The sequence below is a fragment of the Gossypium raimondii genome, chromosome 9, assembly GCF_025698545.1.
Source record: "Gossypium raimondii isolate GPD5lz chromosome 9, ASM2569854v1, whole genome shotgun sequence".
Lineage (NCBI taxonomy): Eukaryota > Viridiplantae > Streptophyta > Magnoliopsida > Malvales > Malvaceae > Gossypium > Gossypium raimondii.
The window spans coordinates 5,391,148-5,403,378 of NC_068573.1; the positions used below are offsets into that span (position 1 = coordinate 5,391,148).

Genomic DNA, 12,231 nt, shown 5'->3' on the forward strand with positions numbered 1-12,231 from the left:
TCCTCAAAGACTCCTTCGGGATGCACAATAGACCTGTCTGCTAATTGAATGATAACATCTGTTTTCATCAAAAAACCCACGTTAAATGCTTCATAAATAGAAAAAGGCATTATATGTATGGAGGCCTCCAAATCACACATAGCTTTTTTAATTCCTAAGTGACCTATTATGCATGATATTGCAAATATGCCCCTATCGTTACATTTTACTAGCATCCTCCGATGCAACGCCGCAAATACATTTTCACCAATAGTTACTCTTTAATTTCTAGTCAATTTTCACTTGTTGGTGCAAAGCTCCTTAAGGAACTTGGCATATCGTGGAATTTGTTTGATGGCATCCAGCAATGGTATGTTGATCTCAACATTTCTGAATGTTTCGAGGATCTCCATCCTATGGCATGCCAATTATATCTATAAACAACACACATTACTTACCGATTATCTGTGTACTATCACTTCATATTAGCATCTTTTACAAAAGACTAGCATAGTCATATAACATATATATTACAAGTTTGTTTCATGTATACAATTGCACTTTACACAATAATCACATACTCACTTACCACATTTCATGCACAATACACAACCACAAAATAATGATAGATTCAAGAAAACTTACGCTCAGAACTTAGAGTAGGGGTTTAGGCTACATCTAAATTCCTAAGTAACACATGACTCGTGTTTACGAGTAGCAATTCCATACATCACCACTTTATGCTTTAGTTAAAAAATTAAAAGCTCAACTAACGCTTCCCTAGCTCGTAGCAAGCTCTAACAAATCTAAATCTTTACACACATAAATCATACAATAACCATAGTCAAATATCAACCAAGAATCCACTCAAAGCAACTAAAACACAAGCTTAAGCTAAGTTCCCACGTAACTTAATTAAACTATTAACATAACAAACTTTATATACTAATATCGTGATCTATACTAAACCTCTTTGCTTAAAATCAATTATGTTCATCTACTTAATCGTCTATACCTAATTCACAGCCTTCAAAGTAGACAAATCTACTCAATTCATACTATCGACATTTTTTGACATCTTTTAGGTAATTTTCACAAAAATTTATTAAAACATGAGAAATCATTAACGAAAATTCAAGGTAAGTTTAAATACCTTTTAATCATGCTAAAACAAGTTGAAAATCACTTTGAAACCAAGTTTTGACTCAAAATCCCAAAATCCACCATTAATGGCTCGATTTTTTACTTTTATTTAAAACATGCGATTTGAGGGCTAATAATTCAATTTTAGAGTCTAAGTAACATTAAAAACCAATGGATACATGAATGATTACCTTTGTTGAAAGAATGAACAAGTTTCGATGTAAATCTGAAAAACTCATGTTTGAAGATGATGATGAAATCTGTGGAGTTTTGGATTTTTTTTTGGAGATTATGATAATAAATAACTTAGGAGTGATAGGTAATCAAGGTATTGTGATTTGGGAATAAAAAATAAATGAAAATAGCTAGGGATATGGCAAGGGGGGCACAAGCTTGAAAGGGAATGAAGAAATCGCGAAATTTGTAAGTGGGGGTGACTTTTAGATTTAATTTTAAAAATTGGTTTAAATGCCACATAAATTCTCACTACTTTGACTCTATTACAAATCAACCATTTCTCTAAAATTAAGGGTTTCTAGAACACTTTTTCAAAAATTGATTTAATAGCAAAGATACCAAAGTCAAAAACATTATCGAGTACAAACCATACAAATTTTCAAGCTCATCTAAGCCACAATCTCTAAATTTCCCCTAAAACTCCTTGGCCCTATTTTGGGGTGTTACAATCATAGAGTTTTCACCACCACTCTTTGACAACTGCAAGTTTAAAGGCAATGGTGAGTTAACTCATTTACAAAATTCTAGCTTAAATTTCCTTAGAACATCTAAGGCATACTTCTATTGTGAAATGAAGATACCAGCCTTCCTTTGATTAATTTCCATCCCAAGAAAGCAGCTTATCAAGCCAAGATCTGACATATCAAATTCTTTTTGCATATTCAATTTAAATTATGAGAAATCTTCATCATTGCTTCCCGTCACCAAGAAATCATCAACATAAAGAGAAACAACAAGAAAGTCAACATTCATACCTTTCTTAATATGCAAAGTAGCTTTATTAATGCTCCTTTAAAAACCCAACTTCTGCAAATAAGAATCAATTCTGCAATACCTGACCCTTGGTGCATGTTTTAGGCTATAAAGAGTCTTATTAAGCTTGTTAACTTGATGTTCCTTTCCAACAACCACAAAACCTTTAGGTTGACAAACATAGATATCTTCTTCAAGCTCTCCATTCAAGAGAGCTGGTTTTACATCCAAATGACACAGATTCCAGCCCAATTGACCTCTAATAGAAATAAGTAGTTTGATGGTATCGTGTCTAGCAACTGGTGCAAAAGTGTCACCGTAGTCAACTTCACATATTTGTGCATACCCCTTTACAACCAACCTAGCCTTATGCTTGATCATAATGTCATCAAGATTGAACTTAGTCTTATACACCCACTTCACACCTATAACATGTTTACCACTAGGCAGAAGTAGTAAACACTGATGTTTACTTGCTAAATAAGCTACTTACTAAAGTTTTTGAAGAGAAGACACCATTCAAGGCATGGTATGGTTTTAAACCTTTTGTTTCACACTTAAGAGTATTTGGTTGCACTTATTTTAATCATGTTCTAGAAGAGAAAAGAAGCAAGCTAGACAGTAGATTACAGCCAATGATATTTGTTAGATATTATAGTGTTAAAAAAGGATATAGAATCTATTATCCGTCCACCAAGAAACCAATTGTAAGTAGATATGTGAAGTTTGATGAAAGAAAAAATATGGAATTGGACTGCAATAGAGGAAGAGATGTGCGAACAGAGGGCTCCAAAACTTAATCTGCATGCCATTGGAGACCAAACTGGAAATGATGTAGTCGATGAACAACCAATGCGAGGAACCAGGTCTATCGCTAAAATCTTTCAACGATGTAATTTGGCAAAATTAGAACCAATCACTTTTGAAGAAGCTGCTCAAGAAGCTGAATGGTGAACAATTATGAAAGATGAAATCACCATGATCAACAAAAATGAAACATGAGAGAGCTTGTGGATAGACTGATTCGAAAGAAAGTGATTAGAGTTAAATGAGTGCTCAAAACCAAGATGAATCTTAATGGATCAGTCAACAGATATAAAGTGGGAGTGGTTGCAAAGGGGTTCAGCTAGCAATACAGAGTGGACTTCACTGAAACCTTTGTCCCTGTTGTAGGGTGAGACACCATAAGGCTACTAATAACTCTTACAACTTAGAAGGGTTGTAGGTTACATCAAATGGATGTAAAGTTAACCTTCCTAAATGGTTTTTTTGAAGGAAGAAATTTATGTCATGCAACCTCAAGGGTTCGCAATACCTAGGTCTAAGGCCAACGTGTACAAATGGAACAAAGCACTATATGGCTTGAAGCAAGCACCAAGGGTGTGGTATGAGAGAATTGATAATCATCTAACAGAGATAGGTTTTGAAAGAAGCATCTAGTAATGAAATACTCCTCATTATTTTATTATATGTTGATGATTTACTTGTGATTGGTAGCAACAGTGAACTAGTGATTGTATTCAAGGACCAGATGCAAGAGAAGTTTGAAATGTCAGACATAGGTGAAATGACATACTTCATTGGTTTGGAGGTAAATCAAGCTTGCGATATAATTTTTGTAAACCAAAAGGGGATCGCGATGAAAATCCTGTGAACATATAGCATGGAGAATTGTAAACCTATGAGCACCCCTATTGTTCAAGGTGAGAAGCTCTTCAACAATGAAGATGTTGAAAAGGTTGACAAAACAAAATACAAAAGTTTGGTTGGATGTCTGCTTCACGTGACAACATCTAGACCTAACATAATATTTGTTGTAAGTTTGTTGTCAAGATACATGCATTGCTGCAATGTGAACCACTACATAATAGCAAAAGGGTTCTACGATGCATAAAAGGAACTCTTAGCTATGGAGTGAAGTTTTTAAAAACTAAAAAGGTTAAACTACTTGTGTATTCAAACAGTAATTGGGTTAGGTCTACAGAAGACATGAAGAGTACCTTGATCGCTTCCAGACATACCAACGTCCAGAGTAGAAATCATGCACAAATGGTATGAAAAAGCAGTATCCGCAAGTATATGGGTCAAGTTGTAATATAGTTAAAACGGAGTAGGTAAGTACTCCGAGGATCGTACTTAGGGGAAGCGAGCACTAAATTAAGTCTACTCTAAGCATAAATAGATCTAATTAATAATTTAATTGATTTATAGTACGAAGAATTAAAATAAAGGTTTTGGATAATTATAATAAAAATAATAAGAAAAGAAATTAAATTAACAAAAAGCAAGAAATAAAATAAGAAAATATGCATCAAATCTAGGCATGGGTGATTAACTCGCTTTCGTAATCGAAATAAACTATCGTCTCAGGTTTTCTCGTTTAATCAACTAGTCAATACCCCAGCAGGATCTTTCGATACGTTCACTGAAATACTGAGTCGGTAATAACTACTTATCTTCCGACCTCACAGTCCAGACCGATTCAGGATTAAGGTGTTCACGAACAAGCCATACAATTTTGGGTTGATTCCCACATTGATGACTTCCTAGGGTTGTCAAGCCTAGGGTTTAGATTCTTCCTTTCTTGAACAGTTGATCTGTTAAGAAATCCTTACAAAACAATTTCAAGAATAGAGTTTAATGACCAAAATAAAATAAAAAAATTCTATAGTTTAGTTACTAATGGTATAATCTACCTAAAAAAGGTCTTCAAAAATAAACCTGAAAGTTTGGCGAAAATTTGGGGTAGTACTTTAAAATTTTGTCTTGGACCACAACAATACCACTTCCAATCATCAACTCACCAAATTAATTTCAATTTTGAATTTAATCAAAATAAAACAAAATTGATTCAATCCCACCTTAATTTGGTGTTCAAATTTGCAAATTAAAAAAATAACCAAAATATAAAAATAAAAATAAAAATCAACTTTTCACCTTATGGTTTAAAATTTTGTTCTAACCCCAAAAATCTAGATGAGATTTAATTTAGCCCTAATTTAAAACCAAACTTTTAATTTTAATTCTTAAATCAAATTAAGATTTACTTGGGCTTGTTTGATAATCAACTGAAAAAAAACTAAATCATCTAATACATAATATTTTTAATCACTTAATTTTCGATAATCTATAATAAAAAACAGTAAAATATAGAATTTCTTTTAATAATGAAGTATGAAAATGATAAGTAGACAAAAGAGTTACTTATCACCTAACGTAGAATCTTTTATCTTATTTTATTTCTTTTAACATTACCTTTTAAATGTTTTACCTTTAAATTTTCAAAAATTCATTTATCTCACAAATTCTACATGTCTGTTTTACAGCCCATATTCGGAGTTCATGAACACCCTTTCAACAATGTTGTCTCTAAGATTGAACATGTATTCTCTATTGAGAGTAAAAAGTATCTTACAATTGCACTCAATACTTTTTAACATATAGCAAACATATTTTATAACTTAAATTCAATACTTAATTTTGTAATGCTTAATTATATAACACTTTTTTTGGTATATGTGAAACTCATTCTTTTACTAAGTAAATAAATGAGAGTAATCAAATAAATTGATTTTTATGTAGATTGAAGCACAAAGTCACAAGACTTAAATTCCATCAAGGGCTCCATGTTAGAAGTGCGAGCATAATATGCATGCTTAAACCAACATTAACTTACTCGGTCGAGAGTGTAATATGTTGAGTTTACTTTGGAGAAATTCTGAATATGGTTAGTAGTTTGGAGGAATGCTGCTTGTGAAGACAATAATGGTTTCCGCGTGGGTCATAGGCTTCTCATGGCTCAAACCAAAATATACAAGGAAGACCTTGACTTCCAAAGCAATATACATGCTTAAATTGACTTCCATCTTCATCTTTATTCAAACACCAATTTCTTTAAAAACAAAAACTATTTTCATTAAAATTAAAAAGAAAAATTCATTAATTCATTCCATGAATGGGATCATATAATTCTGGAAACAGAAAAAGAATCAACAAACACTTGTCGGCGGTGAAGAACAAGCTCCAACAACACGAGAAAAGCTTTAGTCTCAGAATCAATAAAATATTATGACACACTGATAATCAACTTTATCACAACTCAACATCAATAAAAATAAATAATTTTTCTATTTTTTAAATAATTCCTAGTTTTTTAGTAGGTATGATAATAATAGTTTGATTTAAACCATATTCAATAAAATTAAAACCTAACAAACTCGAAATTGAAATGCACGAAAACAATGGAAATTAAATAAATTTTTATTTAATGTAATTTTAGATAGTTGATATGGGAATTAAATTTGTGTTTATAATGTAACTCATTTTGTGATTTGATTATTTGAATCAAATAAGTACTCTGTTGTGAAGAAGCTAATTAATTAAATTAAGTTTTTACTTCAAGATTCACAACTGGGCTAAGTTTATTATATTTAATTTTAAAAATATTTCTATTGATATTTATATATATGTTATTTATTAGATTGTGTAAATTTTAACTAAAATTAAAAATTCATCTTGATTATTAAAACATAGTTCTAATTATTAAAAGCCATGTCTTTAAACCAAAATGTTAAATATTTAATAGGAAAAAAAGAAAGCAACTATGAATAACAATGTCGTGCACTGATGAAGATTTATTCTACTTATCACTTTCCACTGGTTCCTATATCATTACATCAACTTCAAATCATTTATTTATTTGTGATTTTCATCACTCATAAACATCTCATGATTCTTAAGCTCGATCAATGATATTTCATGAAGAGGCATTGCAATTGGAGACTTGATGTGTAGGAATTCTTGAGACACTAATTTCATTGTTGGTCGAGCTTTGGGTCTAAGTCGTAAGCATGCAAAAGCAATGACAGCAATAAAAGCGATCTCTCCTGCCATTTTTCGACTTCTCGGGGTTGATAATCGAGGGTCCAAAATTTCATTTAGCATGAAATTTTGGACACGAGACGATGATGATGATAGTGTTGACAATAATTCACCGGGATGCTTTCCCATCAATATTTCCAATGCCAACACTCCAAAACTATAAACATCACATTTTTCGGTCACGACCAACGAATAAGCAAGTTCTGTAATTAAAACAAAAAAGAAAAGCTAAATAGATGTTAATTTATATTCTGTATTCATCTTAGTTGCATGTATGTTTGCATTTGAATCCTCCAACCTCGAATTAATTTTTGTAATTTATATTTGATATTTCTTACTTTTGTCTTTTCTACTTATTTCCCTCATTATTCTAATATGTAATTCGAAACAAATAAGCAGCAGAAACTAAGAATGGATAGAACTAAATAAAAAAGATAAGAAGAGAGTGAAGGTGCAGAACCTGGGGCAATATATCCATACGTCCCAACAATTACAGTTCGATTAGATGAATCAGGATCAAGAAGTCTTGCAGTCCCAAAGTCAGCAATAAAAGCTTCCAATTCAGAGTTCAACAAAATGTTATTGCTTGAGATGTCTCGATGAACAATTGGAAGGTTGCAATCATGATGCATGTAAGATAGAGCATGTGCGACACCTTTGACAATGTTCACTCTTTTGGTCCAATCCAATTCCACAGCTTCATCATCAATGCTCAAGGCATAAAACAAGCTTCCATTTTCCATATATTCATAAATCAAAAACATGCAGCGATTGTGGAGACAAAATCCGTGGAGCTTGATGATGTTCTTGTGTCGTATTTCTGCTAAAAACTTGATCTCATTTCGAAAACTTGTATCGTAAGCCGGTTGCTCAGCCTCCAATCGGTGGAGCTTTTTTAAAGCAATAACTTTGCCACTTGGTAAAACTGCTCTGTAAACACTGCCATAACCACCAGTTCCAATGCAATATTTGATATCAAAATCCTCTGTGGCTTTGATGATGTCTTCAAAAGCAATCTTTCCATCAAAGTTCCAAATAGTGAATAAATCTCCATTTTTGGTTGGACTTGAATCAGATTTCAAAGTTTTAGCTCTATATCGTCGGAATAGGATGAATGTCACCAACACAAAAGTCGAGACAGAAAATAACAAAGATGGAACCAGAATAACAATAGGCAGATTGTGCTTCACATTTGGAGATGAAGGGCAAGGACGGAAGCCTTGAATGGAACCACATAAATCCTTGTTGCCTGTAAATGTCTCGGGTGCAAAATACAATAATCCATTTGGAATTTGACCCCTCAGTGAATTAAATGCCAAATCGAGGTTCTCCACAAAAAATGGAAATTCAGGAATCGTGCCTGTTAGATTATTCCAACTGAGATCTAAGCTTCTTAAATAAGCTAAACTCCCAAAATGGGAAGGTATCACTCCTTGGAGAAGGTTATGGCTAAGTTCAATGTTTTGGGAATTGAGTTGAGAAGGTATATCTCCACTCAAGTTATTGTTTGCCAAAATTAAGCCTGTTAAATTTGACAAATTACCAATCTGAGTTGGAATGGATCCACTCAATTTATTGTCTGAGAGATCTAACCATTCTAAAGCCTTCAAACTCTCAATTTCATGGGGTATAGGACCTTCCAAAAGATTCGAAGCCATGGATAGACACCATAAATTGGATAAACTACCCAAATTTGGAGGGATGACACCACTAATTTGATTATGGGAGAGGTAAAGATATTCCAATTTTGTTAACTGACCTAGAGAGGAAGGGATGTGACCTGAAAGCCTATTGGAGGATAGATCCAATTCAACCAAATTCGTTAACTGGCCCAGAGAGGAAGGATAGATCCAATTCAACCAAATTCGTTAACTGGCCCAGAGAGGAAGGGATGTGACCTGAAAGCTTATTGGAGGATAGATCCAATTCAACCAAATTCGTTAACTGGCCCAGAGAGGAAGGGATGTGACCTGAAAGCCTATTGGAGGATAGATCCAATTCAACCAAATTCGTTAAATGGCCCAGAGAGGAAGGGATGTGACCTAAAAGCCCATTGGAGGATAGTTTCAATTCAACCAAATCCGTTAGTCCCCCAATATCTTCTGGAATGGATCCATTAAGTTGATTGCTTTGAAGGAACAAAGAGGAAAGATTGGTTAAGTTGCTGACAGAAGATGGGATTGGACCAACAAGACAATTGGAGGATAGATTCAATGCAACCAAATTCGTTAGTCTCCCAATATCTTTTGGAATGGATCCATCAAGTTGGTTGCTTTGAAGGAACAACGAGTCAAGATTGGTTAAGTTGCTGACAGAAGATGGGATTGGACCAATAAACCAATTGTTTGAGAGATCAAGATCAACCATTCTCTCTAGCTCTCCAATATTTGGTGGAATGGTACCACTAAGGCGGCAGTTTCTGAGGTGGAGAGTCATTAGCTTTTTAAGGTTGACTATTTCGGAAGACGTAAAAAAAATGGGGTTACCAGACAATTTTAGAGAAACAAGATTCTCCATGTTCTGAATATCCAAGGTAGTGAAATGAAGATAGTTATAGGAAAGATCAAGCACTGCCAATTGATTGAGGTTTCCAAATGAAGAAGGTAACTCACCTGTAAGGCTATTCGAAGACAGGTTAAGGAGCTTGAGTTTCGAAAGTGCTCCTATTTGAGGTGTTATGCTCCCATTCAGACCATGGCCACTAAGATCAATATCGACGACACTTCCAGCATTGCATCGAATACCAGGCCACATACAATGGTTTCCAACTCTTTTATAATTACTCCACCACCCCGTTTCCCTCAACGCTTTTGCTTCTGCTGCCAGCCATTGAGAATCATAGTTTGTTGCTCTTGTAATTGCACTAGTGATTACAATTACAGAGAGTAAAAGGAAGGTAGGGATGCAAGCGTAAGAGTAGGATTTCATAGCTATGAAGTTGAGGACTCCAATTCTCAAACTTGAGCTTATTTAAGTACACATAAAACAGATTTAATTTGATTGGATATATATTAATTTCAAAGTCTTTAGGCATTGTCTAACACAAATTGATTAATATTATGCTATGTACTTGTCTTCGTCTCTTAGAAGTAAACTGGAAGTTATAGCAAATGATGTGTTTTTCTTTGTTGAAGCTTCTAAGAAGGTGATAAGTGAATAAAATGTGAAGCTTTTTTATTTACTAATACCACTCCATAAAGCGATGTCAGATTGGAACAACCAATTTGTTTGTTGATATATTTAAACTCACAAGATTTTTCAAATTTCCAGCAACTGCTGGCATAGGACCTGTAATTAAATCATAAAGGAGTATATCATATCTCTTAATTATTTTGGTCAGTCAATTGTTAAACTTTTTTACATTTTAATTATTTAAAATTTTGGAATTAAATATTTTAGTCACTTTCTATTAGTTGTCTAACCTAAGTCTAATGTGAACCTTGTTATATTGGTTTAATAATAAATTTAGCCTCCAATATTTACAAAAATTTTCATTTTAAGGCTAATTATAAAAAATTAATTTTCATTTAAAATTGTAATAGAACGTGGGAAATGCTATGTGCTAGACTGAAAGAATTGATAACACTCTATATAATCTAATATATGTCATGCACTGCAAAATTTAATTGACAATCCTATCAAAAAATACACAAAATCCCAAACGTTGGTTTTTGCTTGGATCATAGGCTAAAACCAAAAGATGGGAGGAAGACCTTGACTTCCAAACTAATCAACTTGTTTATATTGTTTTTTTTTTAATCACATTAATGTTAAGAGTTGTAATTGATTTGTTGAAACCAAATTAGTAATATATTCTAGTCGAGTTTTATATTTTGAAAAACATTCAAAACTGATATTACAAAGACTTATGAAATCGACTCTTATATTATTTTTAGAAAAATATTACTAAATATCTTGTAAGATTTTATTTTCAGACTTAATTCAAAATTCTCAGTTCATTTAAATTATTTTCAAAATGCAAATTGTAAAAGTAAATTATATTCTTAATTTTTATTTTCTTATAATAAAAAGTCATGTCAAGAAAAAGAGGTAAAAATAGAGAACCAATAATTTTGATTAATATTTTTTTCTTTGTTATTTTAAAGGATGAGTATTGAATATTTCTATATAGATAATACAAAGGGAAATTTTGAAGAGTTTAAAACAACCTTTCCTCCATTTTCTCTCACTCTATTTATTTTTATTTTATTCACTTCTATATGATTTTTAATTTTTGAATTTTCTAAGTTTTTAAAACAATTTCAATTTTAATCATTTTAAATATAATCAGGATCAAATTGATAGAAAACATAAAATCTGACGGTTAAATTATTATTAACCAAATTTTGACAAAAAATCCTAAACCCAAACATATTTTATAATTACTTAATTTTAAAATGCTTAGTTATATAACACTTTTTTGGTATATGTGAAACTCATTTTTTACTAACTAAATAAATGAGAGTAATCAAATAAATTGATTTTTATGTAGATTGAAGCACAAATTACAAGAGTTAAATTCCATCAAGGGCTCCATCTTAGAAGTGCGAGCATAATTTCCATGCTTATACCAACATTAACTTACTCGGTCAAGAGTGTAATATGTTGACAATAATGGTTAATTGTTTCTATCAAGTTTCGAGGAATGCTGCTTGTGAAGACAATAATGGTTTCCGCGTGGGTCATAGGCTTCCCATGGCAACCCATAACGACTGGGCTAAAACCAAAATATACAAGGAAGACCTTCACTTCTTAAGCAATACACTTGCTTAAATTCACTTCCATCTTCATCTTTACCCAAGCACCAATTTCTTGGCTAGTGCTCCATCACCCTTTTCTAATTTTAATTTTTTTCCTTCCAATTTATTTTAAAACAAAAACTAAACTCATTAAAATTGAAAGGAAAAATTCATTAATTCATTCCATGAATGGGATCATACAACTTAGAAAAAAAAAAAAGAAACATCAAACACTCGTCAGCGGTGAAAGACAACCTCCAACAACACGACAAAAGCTTTAGCCTTAGCATCAATAGAACATTATTACACAGTGATAGTCAACTTTATCACAACTCAAGCTCAACATATCTAGAGAGATTGCAAACAACTATCACAATAGGAAATCAACTACAAATTGTCTAAAGCGGCGGGCAGAATTGAAATTAGAACTGAGCATCTACCAAACTAGAGATGATGACAACAAAAACCTTTTTAAAATTACTTCTAAAAGCAATACTAC

At 32.5% G+C, this 12,231-nt stretch overlaps 1 pseudogene; it reads right to left on the reverse strand.

Moving 5' to 3' along the window:
• Positions 1–6,716: 6,716 nt before the first annotated feature.
• Positions 6,717–9,990, reverse strand: LOC128032506 (MDIS1-interacting receptor like kinase 2-like; annotated as a pseudogene).
• Between the last annotated feature and the right edge of the window lie 2,241 nt (positions 9,991–12,231).